Source organism: Staurois parvus, unplaced genomic scaffold (genome assembly GCF_062004578.1).
Source record: "Staurois parvus isolate SC_StPar_1 unplaced genomic scaffold, SC_StPar_1.0 ptg001016l, whole genome shotgun sequence".
In the NCBI taxonomy this organism is placed as follows: Eukaryota; Metazoa; Chordata; class Amphibia; order Anura; family Ranidae; genus Staurois; species Staurois parvus.
The window spans coordinates 42,732-63,021 of record NW_028318812.1 but is presented as its reverse complement, the minus strand read 5'-3'; the positions used below and the strand labels follow the sequence as shown (position 1 = coordinate 63,021).

The following is a 20,290-nucleotide window of genomic DNA, read 5'->3' as shown; positions in this document are numbered from 1 at the left end:
AATAGGAACAATAATGATGACAACAACCTAGTAAAAAAAAAATGTTTCCAAGTAAACAGTTGGCAGTGTTAATACCAGAGTAATAGTATTGTAGTAATAACAGTGTAGCTACATAGCAGGCAGAGTCTAATGGGACCGACTTCACACAACTGTCATAATATTCATCATAATAATACAAAGAATAATAATAATAAAAACATTACTAAAGTCAGAGGTCTTCAAATACACAACTGACAGTCTTTATACTATTATACCCAATATTGAGAGTATTCGCAGTATTAAAGTCACCACTTCCAGAGACAGAACTGGCAGAATAATAACAACAACAATGAAGTCAGCAGCTTCTAACACACAACTGGAATACTTTATAAACAATACTATCCATACTAATATCAGTAGTAGTAGTAGTAATGTCACTTCCTCCTGACACACAGCTGGCAGTCATTATTATGATATTATTATTGCTAGAGCAGTAAAAAGTCCAGAGTTCCCAAGCATTCAGCTGGAGGAGTAACAACATTTTGATATCAGTGTAGATACAGAGCAGACAGAGTCTAATGGCATGACTTCACACAGCAGACAGTCATAATAATAATAATGGCAACAAAGTAGCAGTATTAAAGTCACCACCTCCAGAGACACCTGGCAGAATAATAATAATACAAATAATAATAATACTGTTGTCATCTGCTCCTAACACACAATTGCCAGCCTTCATAATACTATTACTCCTAGTAGTGAGAGTATTGGCATCAATATTAAAGTCAGCTGCAATAATAATAATAACTAAAAAACAACACCACTACCAAAGTCAGCAGCTTCTAAAACACAACTGACAGTCTTTATAATAGGGGCTGTGATATCACTGACACTACCTCCAGACACATCACTGGCACAGTCCTCATAACAGCATAATAATAGCAAGAAAAGTCCAGCTTCCAAGTACACAGCTGGCAGAGTGTTACACCAGAGTAACAATACTCTAGTAACAGCAGTGTGGATACAGAGAAAACAAGGTGTAATGGGACCGACCTCACACAGCAGATGTAGGGAAGTCAGCACCTTCTAATACACAACCTGGAAGTAATAATAATAATACCAGCAGTATTCAGGTCAGTACCTCCAGATACATGATTGGCAGAGTCCTATTATTGAGTATTAATATTTGCAGTAGTAACATCAGTATGTCCGGAAACATTCCTGCCAGAGTTGTATTATTATTACCATTATTATTACTAGCAATATTATTACCATTATTACTAGCAGTATTATTATTACCACCAGTATTATTATCATCACCACCATTATTACCAGCAGTATTATTACCATTATTATTACTAGCAGTATTATTACCATTTATTATCATCACCACCATTATTATTACCAGCAGTATTATTACCATTATTATTACTAGCAGTATTATCATCATTACCATTATTATTACTAGCAGTATTATTACCATTATTATTACTAGCAATATTATTATTACCATTATTATTACCAGCAGTATTATTACCATTATTATTACTATTATTATTACCATTATTATTACCAATATTATTACCAGCAGTATTATTACCATTATTATTACTATTATTATTACCATTATTATTACCATTATTATTACCATTATTATTACCATTATTATTACCATTATTATTACCAGCAGTATTATTACCATTATTATTACTATTATTATTACCAGCAGTATTATTACCATTATTATTACCAATATTATTACCAGCAGTATTATTACCATTATTATTACTATTATTATTACCAGCAGTATTATTACCATTATTATTACTAGCAATATTATTACCACCATTATTATTACCATTATTATTACCAGCAGTATTATTACTAGCAGTATTATTATTACCACCATCATTATTACTAGCAGTATTATTACCACCATTATTATTACCAGCAGTATTATTACCATTATTATTATTATCATTATTATTACTAGCAGTATTACCATTATTATTTATTACTAGCAGTATTATTATTATTCTAGTATTATAAAGTCTCTGCCAGTTGTGCGTCTGATCATCCTGATGCTATTACTGATCTTATTGTAATTATTAAACGTTTTTATTAATTACAATAATGAAGTCAGCATGTCCAAACACACAACTTGGTGTAGCAGGCATAGTAATGTTAGTCCTTCCAGACAGTACTGGCGGATTCCTAAATATTAGTGCTGAGTGCAGTAGTGACATTGGTGTGTCTGGAAACATCACTGCCAGGCTGCTATTATTATTATTGTTGTTACCACCATTATGATCAGGACTCTGCCAGTGATGTGTCTGGAGGTACTGACATTACTAGGACTGGTATTAGTAGTAGTAGTGGAAATGGTATTAGTATTGTTCTTGCCAAGTTGTGTGTTAGGAAGTGCTGACTTCAGTACTGTATCAATAATTTAAATAATATTTTAATAGCAGCAACACAGTGTCGGGATGATCAGACACACAACTAGCAAAGACATTATAATACTATAATAATATAAAATAACTATGGAAGAGGATGATCAGACAAGACACACAACTGGGAGAGACTTCAAAATACTAGAGCAATAATAATACTTCTGATAAATAATATTAACAGTAAAGACAGAAGTAATAATAAATAATAAGACAGTAACTGTGAGGATTGGTATATATATATATATATATATATATATATATATATATATATATATATATATACACACACATTTTTCTGATATTGCTCAGATCTCACACAGAGCACAGAGTTCAATAATAACATAACAAAAAAATAATAATACAAATATAACAAAATAAAAAAATAACTGCAATAATGTAAAAAATATTTGTAATATTAAAAAAAAAAAAAATAATAGTAATAATATAAAAAACATTGGTAATAATAAAATAAAAAATAATAATAATTGAAACCAATGAATAAAGAACATCACTGCATGAATAATAATAAGTGTAATAGTGATATTAGTATGTCTGGTCATGTTAATAATAGGAGCAGTGAAAGTGTCAGATGATCAGACACACAACTATTAGAGCCTTGATAAAACTAGAATAATAGAAATAATAAATAGCAGTAAGAATATTAATACTAGACTAATATATATCTCCTGATGAGGATCTGATCTCTCAGAAAAATAATAGCAGCAATAGTTACTGAAGATCAGACACAGCTGCCAGAGATTTATTAATAACAAAATAATAATACAAATATTTAAAAAAAATATAAAAAAATAATGGCAATAATGTAAAAAACATAGTAATATTTAAAAAAATATTATAATAGTAAGAATATAAAAAATGGTAATAGAAATACAAAAAAATAGTAAATATAAAAAAAAATAATAATTAGAAGAACCAATGAATAAAGAACTTAACTGCAGGAATAATAAGTGTAGTAGTGAGATTAGTAGGTCTGGTCATAATGAAAGGAGCAGTGAAAGTGTCAGATGATCAGACACAACTATTAGAGACTTTATAAAACTAGAATAATAGAAATAATAAATAGCAGTAAGAATATTAATAGTAGACACTAATATATTTTATATATATATATATATATATATATATATATATATATATATATATATATATATATATATCTCCTCTGATAAGGAATGATAAGGAAGGATCTGATCTCTCAGAATAATAATAGCAGTATTAGTGACTGAAGATCAGACACACAGCTGCCAGAGATTTATTAATAATAACATAATAATAATAATAATACAAATATTTAAAAAAAAATATAAAAAATAATGGAAATAATGTAAAAAATATAGTAATATTAAAAAAATATATTATAATAGTAAGAATATAAAAAATGGTAATAATAGAAATACAAAAAAAAATAATAATTGGAAGAACCAATGAATAAAAGAACTGCAGGAATAATAATAATAAGTGTAGTAGTGACATTAGTATGTCTGGTCGTAATGATAGGAGCAGTGAAAGTGTCAGATGATCAGACACACAACTATTAGAGACTTTAGAAAACTAGAATAATAGAAATAATAAATAGCAGTAAGAATATTAATAGTAGACACTAATAAATATATATAATATATCTCCCCTGATAAGGAATGATAAGGAAGGATCTGATCTCTCAGAATAATAATAGCAGTATTAGTGACTGAAGATCAGACACACAGCTGCCAGAGATTTAATAAGAACAAAATAATAATACAAATACTTATAAAAATATAAAAAAATGGCAATAATGTAAAAAAATAGTAATATTAAAAAAAATTATAAATAGTAATAAATATAAAAATGGTAATAAGAGAAATACAAAAAAATAGTAATAATATAAAAAATACTAATAATTGTAAGAGCCAATAAAGAAGGTCACTGCAGGAATAATAAGTGTAGTATTGATATGAGTATGTCTGGTCATAGAATATGTAATAATAGGAGCAGGGAGTATCAGATGATCAGACACAACTATCAGACTTGATAAAACTAGAATAATATAAATAATAAACAGCAGTAAGAATATGAATAGTAGATGCAATATATATATATATGGAAGATCTCTCGGAATAATAATAATAACATTGAGTGCAGATCAGACACACAGCTGGCACAGACTTAGTAATACTAGTAGATGTGGTTCTGATGATGAAGTTCCCTCCATACACACTGTAGGTGATATTATGATGCTTGGTGTTATTATTGATCATGGTGGGGGGTGACCCGTCTGTCTGTGGAGGGGGGGGTGACCCGTCTGTCTCCATGGTGACGGGGAGTTCTGTCACCTGTGTGATGATGTGACAGGAGGGAGGGGATGTCGCTCACCTGTACAGTAGCGGTGTTCCCCGGTCACTCTATGGAGGGGGGGGGTCACCTGTGATGTCGCTCACCTGTACAGTAGCGGTGTAGAGCCGTGTGTCGGGGCGGCGGCGGGCCCTCTCCGGGTGGTGATGTCCACCCTCCTCGCCCGAGCTCCTCAGCGCTCCCCGCCGCTCACATCCCAGCAGCCTGACTCGTCTTTGTCTGTCTCCCGGCCGCCATGTTGACACTCAGCACCGCGCACCTTCCCACCCCCCCTCTTCTCAACACTTACACACAGACTGGCCAAGCGGCCCCGCGGGGGGAACTCTGGGAGTTGTAGTCCCCGACACCGCCGGCTTCTCCCCGGGGAGCGAGGCGACGGGACTACATCTCCCAGAGAGCAGTGCGGGCAGACTGGGCGGGTCGGCGGAGGGAAGAGAGACTGGAGAGGCGGGGAAAAGCTCCCGGCCTAACAGACTGGAGGAGGCGGGGAAAAGCTGCTTACGAGCAGACAGGGCGGGACACGCCCCCCCCTGGCGGTCAGACGGGGCTGTACACGCCTCTTTGCACGCTTGGAGCGTGTCTGGAGCGGAAGTGAAGTAGGATGAGGACTACCAGTCCCGGCATGCCGTGCGCCCCATCCGGAAGTGGGCTGGAGCTGGTGGAGTGAGTTGAAAATGAAGCTGGTGAGCTGATGACTTTATGTCTGGGTGTCCTGTGACTGAGTGGGTTGTCACAGGGCATGACCTCTGACCTCTTTATCTGCGTATAACATTCACATTACTCTCCAGCCACTGACATCTGAATGTATTGTTATCTGCAGCCTTCACTCTGTCCACAGCTCACTGGTTAAAGGGGAACTCCACACCACTGTGACACGTGCCATGGAGCCCACAGCCCGCTACGTAAAGTCATTTATAGCAACTTACCAACCATTACATGCGGCGGCTGCATTCATTTTGTTTTTTCCAGCTTTTCTCCTGGTGATCTGGCCAATAACATACCGCCTGTATTAGAGCCCCCCCACTCGGGATGAAGGAGCACGGGGCACAGCAGCATTGTCAGTCTGGGGGGAGGGGAGTGTTAGATGAACTAGCAGATTTAGATACACTAACACGTTGAAGCCAAACTCCAGCTCACACATTATAAGCACTTAAAGCAAACAGTTTTTGTTTCTCCTTTTGGGATAAACGTTTTACCTAAATAAAAGCTGATCATTGTAAGCACCTCCATCGTTGGTAAATGGTTTGTCTCAGCCCTTTAACTGCTACATCTGCAGGACAGCTTGTTTGTTAAAGAAAACAGACTAACTGGCTGGATCACCAGATGAAACTAGAAAAAAGAAAACTAATGCAGCCATCACATCCAAGGTGAGCTGCAATATAATAAACTCTTGCTTTTTGGTTTAACCACTTGTCCTCCAGAGGATTTACCCCTTTTCCTGACCAGGCCGTTTATTGCGATACGGCGCTGTGTTGCTTTAAATGACAATTGTGTGATCATGCAGCGCTGCACCCAAATTAAAGTCATGTCCTTTTTTTTTTTTTTTTAAACAAAAGTGGAGTTACTCTTTAACCCCCTCCCGTCTGGCCCATGCACATAAATGGCCGGGAGCAGTGCAGGGTCAGGTGGCCGTTTATAAACGTCCTCCCCGATCCCTACTTGTGCGCACTCCCTGGGAGCGCGCAGCACCGCGATCCGGTGCCAGCTGTGTCCGGAGGACACAGTGGAACTCCAATAGTTGTACGGGACCTCTGTGTGAGGTCCCGATCATGTGATCACTGATTGGCCAATCAGTGATCACATGCAGAGTAGTAAGCAAGATATCACTTGTGACATCATTGCTTACTACGTGTGAAATCTGTGAATGATCACAGAGGTCACATGGTACAAGGCTATTCACAACAGCCTTGTACCATGTGACAAGCTGTGACCAATCACAGCTCACACAGTATTTCTCAATGGCTGCAAGAATGCAGCCAGAGAGGAGAAATGATTGCTTTTACAGAATTTATGGGTGTAAAAGCTGTCAGTGTGTAAAAAAAAAAAAAAAAAAAAAAAATCTTCATCACCCCCCACAAGTAGTACAGTGTCACTATGGTGAAGCTATAATTTCCTGTGGGAAAGACCAGATGCCAGAGATCGATCCGGAGATGATAACCTGATGTCCCAGGCCACCAAGGGCCAGTCCAGAGGAAAAGACCCGCCTAGGAGACCGTCTACGAGACCTGTCGTGCGGAGGACCCATGGACCCCAAGGTGGATATGCCAGGCCAGGCCGGCCTCATCACAAGACCAGGATCGTCATCAGAAGTGTCCATCTAAAGACGCCGAGTCAAGTTGAGGACCAACCAGCATCACCGCTGCCATTTTATTATAAAAAAAAAAAAAAAATTAGTTTTTTTATTATTTCATTCACTTCACCGGAGAAGACGAACGATCACTCTAACCAAAAGTCCCACTCATGTTTTTCGATACAGACACCCCTATACACGTGCCTGTACCCCAAAAAAAGGGGGATTTGTTGTGGACCTTTTGAATTATGTCTCAAAAATATGGCTTTATCAAGACATAATATTATATGGCAAACAGCTCAGTATAGCCGGATGCTAAGAGTTAATTTTGTCTTGGTTGAACCATCAAGGATTCTAGTTAAAGAAATGGAGAATGGGGGAAGTAAAACTTTTCCAAGACAATAAGACTGTTTGAACTGTCAACAAGGACTATTTGTATATTGAGGTTGAGAAGAATGCATATACAGAAAGTCAAACAAATAGCCAGATAGGACTTCGACTTTCAAACATTTTAACAATAATGAGACGGGAACTCAACTGGTTGAAAGCTTAACCAAAACCTGCAGAGTGTGATGAACTAACAGACCTCTGAAACTATTACAATATACTATTGTTCACCAAGGGTGAAAGCATTAACAGTTGTTTACCATGAGTCCGATACAAGGGCCAGGCAAACAGAGAGTTTTTTTTTCCTACACAGAGAAAATGTTGATTCTGAAACAAAGAGGTGAAATTCAGGACATTTAAGTCTAAAAGTTGACTGTATATAATTACAAAAATATACTACAAAAACATATTATAAATAAGATGTTATAGATTTTACACACCACTAAATATTCAGCAATGGGAACTATATATCACTAACTTGAGTATTGAGATGATGGGAAGTAAGATGTATTATAAACTAGCATTAGTTACATGTCTTATCAGGAAACAAACAGGATGGTACTTCAAGAAGGAATAACTGAATATACACCTATATTCCATGGTCCCTATTTAGAATATTATAGGTATGATCACTGCTATATCTGGAAAAAGCCGTATATTTAATTCCTGAAATTACCTTAAGATTCCACCCAAGGTATGAGTCATCTCAAATACTCACATTGTTCTGTGATACATGACCGCCACCTGGCGGGCAGGTGAGAAATAGCTTATGTACACACATTTCTCAACTAGCCAATCAGGAAGCCTGGTGGGAAGGTATCTTAGAACAATGGACTAGTGGATATAAAAGCCCTTGTACCTTTAAGAAAAAAAAAAACCTCATGGAAGAACCTCATCAAGAAAAAGCTCAAGAAGAGACCTCATCAAAAGAAGACCCTGACATCTGAAGAAGATCTCTGCTGAATAACTACTCTTCTATCCTTTAAAACTTCCTAAAACTTTAACTAAATTTCTAAACCTCTAATCTTATAACTTCCTACATTCTCCCCTACTGAATATCTATCACTTGCCCTATATATCAGTCTAAAGGCGTTCCACTGCCAGCTAAATCCACGGGAGAGTTGCCTAGTCTGAATTCCGGGTGTGGTGAGATGTTTATTTGATTTTATTACCTATTTTCTCTGTTGTATGGAATCATAAAATTACCTTAGTGTATCACAACAATATTGGGTAGTTAGATATATGTAGAGAGATCCTGTCTTACTGTTAAAAATTGTTTGTTGCCATATTATAAATTTTTTCATATTTCATAATTTATTGAATATTAATAACCAGAGTATCATATATCAAGGGCTTGCTTCTTGCAATCCTATGGCCACGGCTTGTGAGAACATAACCTTTGAGATATTCGAAATTATTAATTATTAATAAATTTAATAAATAATCATATCATTTAAAAATTGTGATTGATGTAATTAGTTAGAAACTTTATTATTGTGTCTTACATTGGTAGGATATATTTTTGATTGTGTGTACCAATGTTCATTTATCACCAGTCTTTTGCGTTTTGTGTTAATATATATATAATTTTTGTACATAAATAAATTTTTATATTTATCTATTATAAGGCAAATTTTGTGTGTATGGTACGAAATCATATTGGCTAAAAGAATTCAAGGTATAATAATAAGTGGTGATCAAATTATCAAGGTGTCCAAATTATTGGTTTACTAAATATTTGCCGTATTTTAACGGCTGGAGGCACTGTAATATTTCATCTAAGGGAAAGGGACACGCCCTTTATAAATAAAAAAATATCCTTACATAAACCACCACAATGGTCATTGGGAGAGGCATCCCCCTACGTTGATGGTCATTGGGAGAGGCTTCCACCGACGTTGTTGGTCATTGGGAGAGGCTTCCACTGACGTTGATGGTCATTGGTAGAGGCTTCCACCGACGTTGATGGTTATTGGGAGAGGCTTCCACCGACGTTGATGGTCATTTTGAGAGGCTTCCACCGACGTTGATGGTCATTGGGAGAGGTGTCCCCCGACATTGATGGTCATTGGGAGAGGCGTTCCCCTGCATTGATGGTCATTGGGAGAGGCGTTCCCCTGCATTGATGGTCATTGGGAGAGGCGTCCCCCTATGTTGATGGTCATTGGGAGAGGTGTCCCCCTTACATTGATGGTCATTGGGAGAGGCATCCCCCTACATTGATGGTCATTGGGAGAGGTGTCCCCCTTACATTGATAGTCATTGGGAGAGGTGTCCCCCTACGTTGATGGTCATTGGGAGAGGTGTCCCCCTACGTTGATGGTCATTGGGAGAGGTGTCCCCCTTACATTGATGGTCATTGGGAGAGGCGTCCCCCTGCATTGATGGTCATTGGGAGAGGTGTCCCCCTACGTTGATGGTCATTGGGAGAGGTGTCCCCCTTACATTGATGGTCATTGGGAGAGGCTTCCACCGACATTGATGGTCATTGGGAGAGGCGTCCCCCTGCATTGATGGTCATTGGGAGGGACATCCCTCTGCATTGATGGTCATTGGTAGAGGCGTCCGCCTGCATTGATGGTCATTGAGAGAGGCGTCCCCCTGCATTGATGGTCATCGGGAGAGGCGTCCCCCTGCATTGATGGTCATCGGGAGAGGCGTCCCCCTGCATTGATGGTCATCGGGAGAGGCGTCCCCCTGCATTGATGGTCATTGGGAGGTGCGTCCCCCTGCATTGAAGGTCATTGGGAGAGGCGTCCCCCTGCATTGATGGTCATTGGGAGAGGCGTCCCCCTGCATTGATGGTCATCGGGAGAGGCGTCCCCCTGCATTGATGGTCATTTGGAGAGGAGTCCCCCTGCATTGAAGGTCATCGGGAGAGGCGTCCCCCTGCATTGATGGTCATCGGAAGAGGCATCCACCTTACATTGATGGTCATTGGGAGGTGCGTCCCCCTGCATTGAAGGTCATTGGGAGAGGCGTCCCCCTACATTGATGGTCATTGGGAGAGGCGTCCCCCTGCATTGATGGTCATTGGAAGAGGTGTCCCCTTACATTGGTGGTCAGTATTGAAGTGCAACCTTACACTGGAAATCAGAGGAAGTTACTAGTTACATTGGTGGTCAGTTGAAGAGGCAGCCCCTTAAATTGGTGGTCATTAGAAGAGGTGCCTCCTTACATTGGTGTTATCAGAACAGGTACCCACTTATGTTGGTGATCATTAGAAAAGGTGTCCGCTTTCATCAGTGGTCCTTGTGGGAGGTTCCCCCTTACATTGGTGGTCAGTAGGAGAGGCACATCTCTTACATTGCTGGTCATTAGGGGATGTACCCTCTTATATTTGGAATGCCCTGTTACATTGGTGGTCACTACAGTGCCTCCTGCAAAATGATGTTGGGACCAGAACTATGCCTGCAACACCCACTGCTGCTCGTTGCTCAAGGAACCCTTAGCCATCTCTGGAGGACCCCCTGCATTTCACAGGACCATGGGTGCGAAAGGCTGCTTCAATAGGTGATGCACACAGGAGATGAATTGTTACAAGTCAGTGGTGACTACTGTTCCTGACTTATGTCAGTGTGTATTGTTCTCAGTGTCAGTGTGATGGTAATCGGGGGCCCTGTGATGGTGATGAAATCATTAGTCTATGTCTGCTAAGAGCTGTCATTGCTCTTGTGATCTCCTTTAATCTGTCAGCCCGCTTCTTCTCTCCACCCTGCTATTCAGGGACTGCTGTTTAATATTTTATGTCTCTGTTGGTCCAGAACATTAACTGACTTCCCTTGGGCTTCTTTTCTTTTTCAGTACTGCCTGTTGGGGCACCCTACGCTTCCATACAATATCCTCAAGTTTAAATCCACAACCATCATGCTGGACTGTGGCTGGACATGACTTCCACCCTGAACTTCCTCCCTCTGCCTCTGGTGCACAAGTATGTCTTGAGGGCTGGGATGGCTGACTGGAGCCTAGCTGCTTAGAAGCTGGAATTTCCTATCAGGCTTACAGGCAGGGGCGTCTCTAGGGTTGGTGTCACCCTGTGCGATAACACTTGGTGACACCCCCTCCGTTGAGCCCCGCAGAATGGATCCGATCCATTCTGCAGGGATCGTCGGAGGGGGTGTCACCAAGTGTTATTGCACCGGGTGACACCAACCAGATCCAATCCATCCTGTGGGGATCATCGGCTTGCTTTACAACTTACCTTTTTGTGGAATGGGTCCGGTGTCACACCATGCAGTAGGTGTCCCCCGGTGCAACGCACACCCCCTGCACCTGCCTAGGGATGCCACTGCTTACAGGTACTGTGCGCTGCCTGATGCCATGAGCAAGATAGATGAGCTTAAAGCCTAACTCCACATTTAATATAGATTCAAATTGTTGGTTTGGGTCAAGCGGGCCCAAACAAACTATTTACTGCACTAACAGATGCGCTTGCTGGGCACGCCGTATTACCTGAATGTAGCTTCAGCTCCATACAGTATACATCGCTGTGTTCCGGCAGTGCAATAGGAACTTCTGTCCCACTCCCAGAACAAAATAAATTTGAGGTGAGCGCTGCTCAGCCACTTGCAGGAAGCTTTGCATTCTATGAATGAATGCAAAGCTTCCTCTGATTGGCTGAGGGGTAGAGATGGGCAGATGACATCAAGATCTCTGTCTCAGCCAATCCGAGAAAGCTTTGTATTCATTCATTCAGACAGCACAGTGGCTAAATGGTTAGCACTTCCGCCTGGCAGTACTAGGGTCGCTGGTTCGAATCCCAACCCCGGCACCACCTGCCTGGAGTTTGCATGTTCTCCCTGTGACTGCGTGGGTTTCCTCTGGGTACTCCGGTTTCCTCCCACACTCCAAAGACATGCTGGTAGGTTAATTGGCTCCTGTCTAAATTGGCCCTAGTATGTGTATGTATGAATGTGAGTTAGGGACCTTAGATTGTACGCCCCTTGAGGGTTAGGGACTGATGTGAATGTACAATATATATGTAAAGTGCTGTGTAAATTGACGGCGCTATATAAGTACCTGAAATAAATAAATAAATTCATAGAATACAAAGCTTCTAGTGAATGGCTGAGCAGCTCTCAGCCTGACTCTGTTATCTTCCGTGTGTGGGATGGGAAGTTCCTGTCACACTGCCAGAACACAGCTCTGTATACTGTATGGCCACATACGGTTAATACTGCCCACCTGTTAGTGCAGTAATCAGTTTGTTTGGGGCGAGCTTTGCCCAAACAAACTCTTTAAGCCCTGCTTCACCCTGATGCGGTCTGGAATTTGCAGCATTTTCTGTGCGAATTCTGCACCGCATCAGAATCGCACCCTGTTCATGCGAACTGCTGCGGGTGTGTATGTTAAGTTAACAACACCCCGAAATCGGTACAAAAAACGGGGTGCAATGTTCAGAATCGGATCGCATAGGTGTGAATACCCATGCGTTCCGATTCTTGTGCGGACCAAAAAAAGGGTCCTGCACCTTTTTGGTGCGGGTGCGGTGCGATCAGAGCCTTACAAAATGTATGGATCTAGTCGCACCACACACAAATTGCATGTGATTTGCACAGGAATGCGGTGCGGTTCCTGTGCGAATCACATGTGATATACCACACTGGATATATGTGAACCCAGGCTAAAGCAGGGCTCGACAAATCCTAGGCATCAGGTCGCAATGGAGACTAGAAATTGCGCCGTGGTGCCAGGGTTCACATGCACACTGCCTCCCATACACTTCTACGGGAGGCCGCGCCCCATAGGCCTCTATGGGAGGCCGCGTCCCATAGGCCTCAACACGAAAACTCCTGTCAATAGCAATCCTATGTGAACACTTATCTCTGCATGCCACTCTACTCTAACACTTGCGAGTCTGGAATTCACTGCTACTAACTAACAGGAACCTTTTCATAATGGCACTCAAAACACAATGCGTGTGGATTTCATCTGTGTGAATCACCTTAATAGGAACACAAACTATCTAGCCTGTCATGCGAATCTGTGAGTTTCAAAACTAATCCAGAATCGCATGTGTGTGAACCAGGGAGGTTCCATTCACACATGGGCATTTTAGGATCGCAGCAAAAGTGGTGTGATCGCAAAACACAGGTTCAGGTGCCAATTTTTTAAGTGGCGCCTAACACATGGTGCAGTTCTGCCATGATCGTCACGTGGCAAATCGCATTCTGTGAAGTCTGGCTCCTGACTTTTTTAACTGGATTCAAAGAAAATTTGTCAAGCCCTGATTTAAAGGGACATGAAATGTGGAGTTAGGCTTTAAAGCGGAACCCCAGGCAAACAGCTGGAATATACAGTCATGGCCGAAATTGTTGGCACCCTTGATATTTTTCCTGAAAATCAAGTATTTCACACAAAAAAGGTATTGCATTAACACATGTTTTGCTATACACATGTTTATTCCCTTTGTATGTATTGGAACAAATATAAAACAGAGGCAGAAAAGCAAATATGACATAATGTCACACAAAACCCCAAAAATGGGCTGGACAAAAGTATTGGCACCCTTAACTTAATATTTGGTTGCACACCCTTTGGAAAACATAACTGAAATCAGTCGCTTCCTATAACCATCAATAAGCTTCTGACACCTCTCACCCGGAATTTTGGACCACTCTTCCTTTGCAAACAGCTCCAGGTCTCTCTTATTGGAAGGACACCTTTTCCCAACAGCAATTTTAAGATCTCTCCACAGGTGTTCAATGGGATTTAGATCTGGGCTCATTGCTGGCCACTTCAGAACTCTCCAGCGCTTCTTTGCCATCCATTTCTGAGTGCTTTTTGACGTATGTTTGGGGTCATTGTCCTGCTGGAAGACCCAGGATCTTGGACGCAAACCCAGCTTTCTGACACTGGGCCCTACAGTGCGACCCAAAATCCTTTGGTAATCCTCAGATTTCATGATGCCTTGCACACAGTCAAGGCACCCAGTGCCAGAGGCAGCAAAACAACCCCAAAACATCATTGAACCTCCACCATATTTTACCGTAGGTACTGTGTTTTGTTCTTTGTAGGCCTCATTCCGTTTTCGGTAAACAGTAGAATGATGTGCTTTACCGAAAAGCTCTATCTTGGTCTCATCTGTCCACAAGACGTTTTCCCAGAAGGCTTTTGGCTTACTCAAGTACATTTTGGCAAACTGTAGTCTTGCTTTTTTATGTCTCTGTGTCAGCAGTGGGGTCCTCCTGGGTCTCCTGCCATAGCGTTTCATTTCATTTAAATGTCGACGGATAGTTCGCGCTGACACTGATGCTCCCTGAGCCTGCAGGACAGCTTGAATGTCTTTGGAACATGTTTGGGGCTGCTTATCCACCATCCGGACTATTCTGCGTTGCAATCTTTCATCAATTTTCCTCATCCGTCCACGACCAGGGAGATTAGCTACAGTGCCATGGGTTGCAAACTTCTTGATAATGTTGCGCACTGTGGACAAAGGCAAATCTAGTTCTCTGGAGATGGACTTGTAACCTTGAGATTGTTGATATTTTGCCACAATTTTGGTTCTCAGGTCCTCAGACAGTTCTCGTCTCCTCTTTCTGTTGTCCATGCTTAGTGTGGCACAGACAGACACACAATGCAAAGGTTAAGTGAACGTCTCTCCTTTTTATCTGCTTTCAGGTGTGATTTCTATATTGCCCACACCTGTTACTTGCCCCAGGTGAGTTTACAGGAGCATCACATGCTTGTAACATTCTTATTTATCCGCAGTTGTGAAAGGGTGCCAATACTTTTGTCCAGCCCATTTTTGGAGATTTGTGTGACATTATGTCGAATTTGCTTTCTTTCCTCCCTTTTTTTGTTTTGTCCCAATACACACAAAGGGAATAAACATGTGTATAGCAAAACATGTGTTAATGCAATACGTTTCGTGAGAAATACATGATTTCCTGGAGAAATATCAAGGGTGCCAACAATTTCGGCCATGACTGTATATAATGGAGAACTGGACTGTAATCCCCACTAGCCCTAACCCTTAGGGCTTATTCACACTATTGCCCTGTGGTAATGAGGAGGTATACAGTGGGGCAAAAAAGTATTTAGTCAGCCACCAATTGTGCAAGTTCTCCCACTTAAAAAGATGAGAGAGGCCTGTAATTGGCATCATAGGTAGACCTCAACTATGAGAGACAAAATGAGAAAAAAAATCCAGACAATCACATTGTATGATTTGGAAAGAATTTATTTGCAAATTATGGTGGAAAATAAGTATTTGGTCAATATCAAAAGTTCATCTCAATACTTTGTTATATATCCTTTGTTGGCAATGACAGAGGTCAAACGTTTCCTGTAAGTCTTCACAAGGTTGGCACACACTGTTGCTGGTATGTTGGCCCATTCCTCCATGCAGATCTCCTCTAGAGCAGTGATGTTTTGGGGCTGTCGCTGGGCAACACGGACTTTCAACTCCCTCCAAAGGTTTTCTATGGGGTTGAGATCTGGAGACTGGCTAGGCCACGCCAGGACCTTGAAATGCTTCTTACGAAGCCACTCCTTTTGTTGCCCGGGCGGTATGTTTGGGATCATTGTCATGTTGGAAGACCTAGCCACGTTTCATCTTCAATGCCCTTGCTGATGGAAGGAGGTTTGCACTCAAAATCTCACGATACATGGCCCCATTCATTCTGTCCTGTACATGGATCAGTCGTCCTGGTCCCTTTGTGGAGAAACAGCCCCAAAGCATGATGTTGCCACCCCCATGCTTCACAGTAGGTATGGTGTTCTTTGGATGCAACTCAGCATTCTCTCTCCTCCAAATACGATGAGTTGTATTTCTACAAAACAGTTCTATTTTGGTTTCATTTGACCATATGACATTCTCCCAATCCTCTTCTGGATCATCCAAATGCTCTCTAGCAAACTTCAGACGGGCCCGGACATGTACTGGCTTAAGCAGGGGGACACATCTGGCACTGCAGGATCTGAGTCCCTGGCGGTGTAGTGTGTTACTGATGGTAGCCTTTGTTACGTTGGTCCCCACTCTCTGCAGGTCATTCACTAGGTCCCCCCCGTGTGGTTCTGGGATTTTTGCTCACCGTTCTTGTGATCATTTTGACCCCACGGGGTGAGATCTTGTGTGGAGCCCCAGATCGAGGGAGATTATCAGTGGTCTTGTATGTCTTCCATTTTTTTTTAATTATTGCTCCCACAGTTGATTTGTTCACACCAAGCTGCTTGCCTATTGCAGATTCAGTCTTCCCAGCCTGGTGCAGGTCTACAATTTTGTTTCTGGTGTCCTTCGACAGCTCTTTGGTCTTCACCATAGTGGAGTTTGGAGTGTGACTGTTTGAGGTTGTGGACAGGTGTCTTTTATACTGATAACAAGTTCAAACAGGTGCCATTGATACAGGTAATGAGTGCAGGACAGAGGAGCCTCTTAAAGAAGAAGGTACAGGTCTGTGAGAGCCAGAAATCTTGCTTGTTTGTAGGTGACCAAATACTTATTTTCCACCATAATTTGCAAATAAATTCTTTCCAAATCCAATGTGATTGTCTGGATTTTTTTCCTCATTTTGTCTCTCATAGTTGAGGTCTACCTATGATGCCAATTACAGGCCTCTCTCATCTTTTTAACCACTTGCCTACCGGGCACTTATACCCCCTTATTTACCAGGCCAATTTTCAGCTTTCAGCGCTGCTGCACTTTGACAATTGCGTGGTCATGCAACATTGTACCCATATGAAATTTTGATCATTTTTTTCTCACAAATAGAGCTTTCTTTTGGTGGTATTTAATTGCCACTGGGCGCTTTACTTTTTGCGCTATAAATAAAAAAATTGCAAAAAAATTTGAAAAAAAAAAAGGTTTCTTTGTTTCTATTATAAAACTTTTCAAACAGGTAATTTTTCTCCTTCACTGATGTGCATTGATGAGGCAGCACTGATGGGCACTGATAGGCGGCACTGATGGGCACTGATAGGCAGCACTAAAGGGCACTGATAGGCAGTACTAATGAGGTGGCACAGAAAGGTGGCACTAATATGCAGCACTGATAGGCGGCACTGATGATGGGTACTGATAGACAGCACTGACTGGCGGCACTGACTGGCACAACCGCTGGGCACTGACTGGCGGCACTGACTGGCACAACCGCTGGGCACTGACTGGTGGCACTGACTGGCAGCACTGCTGGGCTGCACTGGTGGGTGGCACTGGTGGGCAGCACTGGTGGGTGGGCACAGGTGGGTGGCACTGGTGGGCACAGGAGGGTGGCACTTCTGGGCACAGGTGTGTGACACTGCAGAGTGGCACAGGTGGGTGCACTGCTGGGCACAGGTGGGTGCACTGCTGGGCACAGGTGGGCGGAGCTAGTGGGCGCACTGCTTGGCACAGGTGGGCGGAACTTGCGGGTGGCACTGCTGGGCACCGATCATAAGGGCACTGATGATCAGTGCCCTGATGATCGGTGCCGATCCCCGCTCTGACAACTGCCGGTTCTCGGCAGTACTTTCCTCACGATCTGACAGCGTGAGGAAAGTGCAGCCGAGAACCGGCACTTGCATTTCCCTGTGATCAGCGTGTCATTGGACACCGCTGATCACGTGGTAAAAGGCTGCTGTGATTGGCCTTTTACCACATCACGTGATCAGCTGTGTCCGTAGGACACAGCGATCACGGAGATCGCCGGGTGCGCGCCCCCTGGGGCGCGCAGGAGAGCGCGTTCTGGGAGGACGTCATATGACGTCCACCCAGAACTGGCCGGCCGCAATGCAGCCGTCATTCGGCTATCTGCAGTCGGCAACTAGTTAAGTGGGAGAACTTGCACAAATGGTGGCTGACTAAATACTTTTTTTCCCCACTGTATATACATTTTATCCTTTGTTACCACATCATAATGTATGTTAGGACATGGAAACAAGTGAAATGCAGTATCCATTCATTCTGTATGTCACCACAATTCACTTGTGTCTTAGCTTACCGTACAGCTGTGAACCCTCTGAGCATTGTGGTGCACTACATTAAAAAATACTACAGTATATTTTTTTTCATGAGGTGCAATGGCAGCCCATTCAAAATGAGACACCTAACAGTGTGCCTTGGTACAGGAAATCACTTACTTTAAGGCAGTAGTAAAGTCAGGGGAAAAAAAATCAGTCGGCCCCCTGCAGATTATTGCCAGTGCATATTAGCACATTTTGGCAGACTTACCTGTCAAATGAAACCCTCCAGCAACGAGCTCTTCCTTTTGGGTTATTATTATTACTACTATTATTAGTAATAATAAAAAAAAATTATATCCAAGACTTGTGAGCTGCTATAACATATGCTTAGTGCCAAACCAAAATATAAATTAGTAGATCGCCTGCACCTAACACATACTCATACGAATGTGCCTGATTACATAAATACCAAATTGTGCCGTGCGCCACTGTTGCCAATAAATTATAAATACATGAATATGTGCAAATGTCATATAGTGCAATTTTACATAAATCCACTGTGAATATCAAAAAATGTCCATATACAATTCTTCACATTTCTCGTGTTTTCTTTACCCTCTTCACGCCGGCCGAATGCAAATGTGCGGCCTCCTGGCGTCTCGGCCTAGACACCGAGTGGCCGCACATTTGCGTTCTATTAAAAAAGAACATATGTGCTGAGAGCGCACGCCCTGCGCGCTCCCAACACACGTGTCCGGTACTCACAGGAAGGTCCTGATCTCCTTTTTCAATCGGGACCTTTCCCGATCATGTGGCCGCTGTGACGGCGTGTCATGGCGGTCACATGATCCTAAACCCCGCCCTGCCTCCCGACTTCTGAAACCCTTAAAGGGCCGGGAGGTGCCGGCGTGAAGGGGTTAAAATACAGAGAATCTATGCCTCTTAATTCACCTCCAGTGTCAAACTTCACTTCAAAACTCGTGCACCCCCACCAGTTATGCTCTCACCTCAGATATATGACCAAACCGTTAAGTGAGGACTTATACAGCCTGTGTCCCTCTAATTGGGCCAAATATGGATGGGATGGTATCCTGCCGAATGGGATCCCTTTTGCTCATCTAATGGCTCTCCTCCAACGGTGGGTATGTCAATAGAATAACCAGATCATAGTGCTTTATCCTTAAACACTCATTTATTAATATAAAGTAGTACACTCACATGATCGATGTACAAAAAGCACTTTGTGCAAGAAATTGCCTCCTGAATGTTAGCAGTGATTATATCCTGTGTAGAGCCAGCTGGTGTCAGTATAGAACCATCGAATGTCGTGACGTCAAAGCCCCTCCCCTACGCATTACGCCACCGGGTCATGTGGCTTCATCAGAGTGGCCTAACATGTAGGGGAGCATGATAGGAGAAATAGAAGATTTGGTTATTAGCTGAAGGCAGGATAGGCTTCCCTGAAGAGATAGGTTTTCAGATATCGCCTAAAAGTGGGCAGAGTAGGCGATAGTCTGATAGATTGGTGTATAGAGTTCCAGAGGATGGGGGAGGCTCTGGAGAAATCCTGGAGACGAGCATAGGAGGAGGAGGAGGCAAGGAAGCTAGAGAGTAGGAGATAGTGGGAGGAGCAGAGAGGACGGTTTGGGTGATATTTGGAGACAAGATTGGTGATGTAATTTGGGGCAGAGTTATAAATGGCTTTATATGTTATTGTTAGAATTGAATTTTATTAGTTGGGCACAGCCAGTGGAGGGATTGGCAGAGAGGGATGGCAGATACAGAACGGTTAGTAAGGTGGATGAGTCTGGCAGCAGCATTCATGATAAACTGAAGAGGGGATAGCCTGCGATTAGGTAGGCCAATGAGGAGGGAGTTACAATAGTCAAAGCGAGAGATAATAAGGGAGCAGAAGTTGCTTAGTGGTTTCAGTGGTTAAAAACGGGCG

The 20,290-nt window shown here is 42.1% G+C and overlaps 1 protein-coding gene across 5 annotated transcripts in view; it reads right to left on the bottom strand.

The window, feature by feature from the left end:
- Window positions 1-5,179, bottom strand: part of HMBOX1 (homeobox containing 1) — a 220,107-nt gene extending 214,928 nt beyond the window's left edge. For all 5 annotated transcript variants that reach the window (XM_089657646.1, XM_089657647.1, XM_089657649.1 and 2 more), the window contains exon 1: window positions 4,871-5,179. The gene's annotated coding sequence lies outside the window, so the exon portion shown is untranslated. The remainder of the gene's footprint in view (window positions 1-4,870) is intronic.
- Window positions 5,180-20,290: the final 15,111 nt, after the last annotated feature.